The following is a 4,045-nucleotide window of genomic DNA, read 5'->3' on the forward strand; positions in this document are numbered from 1 at the left end:
AACCATTAAAGAAGAAATAAAGGAAACTAGTAAGAAATACATCGACAGACTCCACAACCACGAAAATAATTTAGCCTTAAGTCTATTAGACAATAGCCTAACAGTAAGAAGACTGAAAAGATACCACATTCTCGATATCCCTGATAGATAAATTTAACAAACTAAAAAGATGTTATATATAATAGCAGGGCTCATTGGAAAACTGCTATTTCTGTTAATTGAATATTAATTATACAATTTACTTATTGTTTAAAAACAGATTGTAAATATAAAGAGAGAGAGAAAGAAAAAAAAAAGGTTTCAAGCGCCAACAATTAAAGCGCACATGAAGTCGAGAACATAACCGACGACGAGAACAAAATTGGAAAGATGTATGTACATATATATACATATGTGTTTACATATATGCTTATATACATATATATGTTTGCTGACCGGGAAGAGCTAAGCCTAGACATTGGGAGGCCATTTAGAGTCAATGACTTAATGGATATCCTACTTAGCTNACTGAGTGCCGGGTATAAAAGTTGTGACGCGTAAGAAGCGTCTCACATGTCCCTTCTCGTTTTTACCAATATCTTTTCTACTACATTTATTTTTGAATCAAAAACTTTGCGACACAATGCTCCGTTTTACGTATCTAATGCAAACATCCACAAAGATCTGAATATTCCAACCATTAAAGAAGAAATAAAGGAAACTAGTAAGAAATACATCGACAGACTCCACAACCACGAAAATAATTTAGCCTTAAGTCTATTAGACAATAGCCTAACAGTAAGAAGACTGAAAAGATACCACATTCTCGATATCCCTGATAGATAAATCCAACAAACTGAAAATATGTTATATATAATAGCAGGGCTCATTGGAAAACTGCTATTTCTGTTAATTGAATATTAATTATACAATTTACTTATTGTTTAAAAACAGATTGTAAATATAAAGAGAGAGAGAAAGAAAAAAAAAAGGTTTCAAGCGCCAACAATTAAAGCGCACATGAAGTCGAGAACATAACCGACGACGAGAACAAAATTGGAAAGATGTATGTACATATATATACATATGTGTTTACATATATGCTTATATACATATATATGTTTGCTGACCGGGAAGAGCTAAGCCTAGACATTGGGAGGCCATTTAGAGTCAATGACTTAATGGATATCCTACTTAGCTCGCAAAACAATTGGGATGCCGTGAGCACCTACGCTGCAGAGATCATCCAATTCTTGCGTCGCGCTGAAAGACAGCGGAATCGAAATTCAAATCCTAGATAGGATCTACTGACGGCTTTCATGCCATCTCCCCCTCGCGAAGTAATACTTAACGGTCGTACCGCGAGACTGATACGGAGAGTAGGGGGGTTTTTAGTGGGTGAGGTAATTCCAAGTCCCACACTTCTCGGCTTTCAATGCTTTTCCCTCCTATACATAAAAAAACAAAAACATTTATATGTTTTTATATTTATCTGAAAAGATTTGTCTGTAAAAGATGGATTTGGTAACAATGTTGATAATACGGCAGCAACGAAGTCGAGAAGCGATGGCGTTTCCATAATATATGCATACAATTTTGAATAAAGCAGTATAAAATCTGCATATAAAACAATTACAGCATACAATTACAATAACAACTTTTATTGGTATATTTATTTTTTCCAACCCCCAAAGGTCCGGCCACCAACCCCACCCCTCATTCTGCACATGTTGCGGTAGGTCAGGTTTATACGCCAAGCCCCGAAAACAAAATCAAATCATCAAAACGAATTTTCGTTCCATCGCAGTTCAGAAAGTCAGCGCACCAACACATACATTACTTGCAGTGTCCGTGTGAATCAAGACAAAACCGGTTTGGAGCGCTAAAAAATCATTGGCTACACGCACTTATACATATGAAGCTGGGACTTCTGGCTGCGTGCTCTACACGAACTTATGCAAATGTAGCTGGGACTTCTAGCTGCGTGTTCTACACGCACTAATAATTGTAGCTGCGACGTTGGCAGAGGCCAAGAAATTAACAATCTACTATACTATTTGGTTAGTGCGGGAAGCAACGACCCGACGAATATAGAGCAAAAGGTGCCAGAATATACGACGGTTCAATCAAATGACCTCGAATGCTTGGAAGTACGAGTGGAGTTGCTAAAGTTGCAGAACGCGATAGAGAGAGGAGGAAGAGAAGCTGCGGGCAGCAGCGGCTGGCAACTTTGAATCGAGCCTGGAGTTGCTAAACTCAGCTAAAGACATGTTGCCAACATACCACGGCAGCACTTCTAGTGTCGACGGTGACGTCACGCCCTGGATCGCACAGTTCAAAGCGACAGCGAAGATAAACAAACTGTCGGACGAAAAATCGCTGATGCTCCTGTTGTCAAAGTTAAAGGACAGTGCCTTAATGTGGCTAAATTCTGAGGAGGAGCACCTAACCATGCCGATTGAGCAGCTGTTGATCCTATTGGAGGATCCATTCCAACACAAGGAGGGCAAACGGGCCCTCCGCCGCAAGTTCGAGGCACGAGAATAGATACGGACGAGGAGTTCGCCCGATACTTTAGCGACAAAATGAGGCTGGCGGCCCGTATTGCCATCGACGTGGAGGAGCTAATCGACGGAATCATTGAGGGCATACCGGATGAGGCATTGCGACGCCAAGCTCACATGCATTGCTTCGTGGCGTCTTATGAATTGCTACGAGCGTTTGGAAAAATCATGCTGCCAAAGAAGTGTACGCAGCCGTCGGCGACGAGCAGCATGGGCGGATCCTCAACACCAATTCGTTGCTACAACTGCAACGTGTGGTGGCACATGGCAGGGGAGTGCCGCAAGCCCAAACGCGAGAAAGGAGCGTGCTACAACTGCGGCAGCACGAATCATCAGGTAGCTCATTGCCACGAGCGGAAAGATAAAACATCATGAATACTTACGAATGTTTAACATTTTCATTAAAAGTAACAGTTACATATGTTTGTCCTTAGATTGCCTCATCGACTCAGGAAGCCCAATAAGTTTCATGAAGATAGCGTACCTCTCACGATTACATGACATTGATCATCAAATAGATTTAAGTTCAAATCACTCCCAGAAACAGAAAATTTTAAGTTTTTATAAAACGGAAAATCGCTGCAAAGTGAAGAAGCCCTCATATGTTTTCAATAAAAGTACGAGCTATGCGTACGTCGGATTAGACAACAGTAAACTTTGCGTTCTCGGGAAAGTAGATGGTTTTGTAATTTCTAACACGGAACAGGTTAATTTTGAACTTTTTTTAGTAGCAAACGAGTCGATGGGCAATGAGGCTGTGTTAGGTTGAGAATTTATGAGACTATGTAAATTCAAGATTGTACGTGACATGATCACAGAGAATAAGATTAAGGAAAAAAGCGAAGCTGATCCCGAAAGGGGAAATATGAAGGAAAATGAGTGCGAAAAAGTGGGCGAGAGGGGAGGAAAAAATGATAGTGAAACAGAACATGAATTTCAAACAGAAAAGGAGTGTGAAACAGAAAATGATTGTCAAATGGAAAAAGAATATGGAACAGAAAATTAGTGTCAAATGGAAAAGAAAGGCGAAATAGAAAATGAGTGTGAAACAGAAAATGAGAGTGAAACAGAAAATGAGAGTGAAACGGAAAAGGAATACGAATCGGAAAATTAGTGTGAGACGGAAAATGAGTGTGAAACGGAAGATGAAGGTGAACTAGAAGAAAAATGGCAAAGAAAGAGCGTGCATCAGCTCAAGATAGAGTTGAGTGGGGAAGCCAGTAATGAACGATCCGGGGCAGTGGCCCTAGTAGAGGGCGACGAAAGGTGTGAGAATTTAGTTGCGAACTTTAGTGTCCTATCAGGCGAATATCCGGCTGCGGTGGATGATTGTGACTTAAAGGTAGGCTCAGACTGTAGTCAAGTGCTGAAAGAGCGGTTTAGATGTTTATTTAAGACAGCGTATGTAGACGTAAACAGAGCGAATGTTCTGGAGACCAAGTGGGAGATGAAATTAAATTTTGAAAACCAAAGGCCGTTTCACTATCCAACTAGAAAACTGT

The sequence above is a fragment of the Drosophila guanche genome, unplaced genomic scaffold (assembly GCF_900245975.1).
Source record: "Drosophila guanche unplaced genomic scaffold, DGUA_6, whole genome shotgun sequence".
NCBI lineage: Eukaryota > Metazoa > Arthropoda > Insecta > Diptera > Drosophilidae > Drosophila > Drosophila guanche.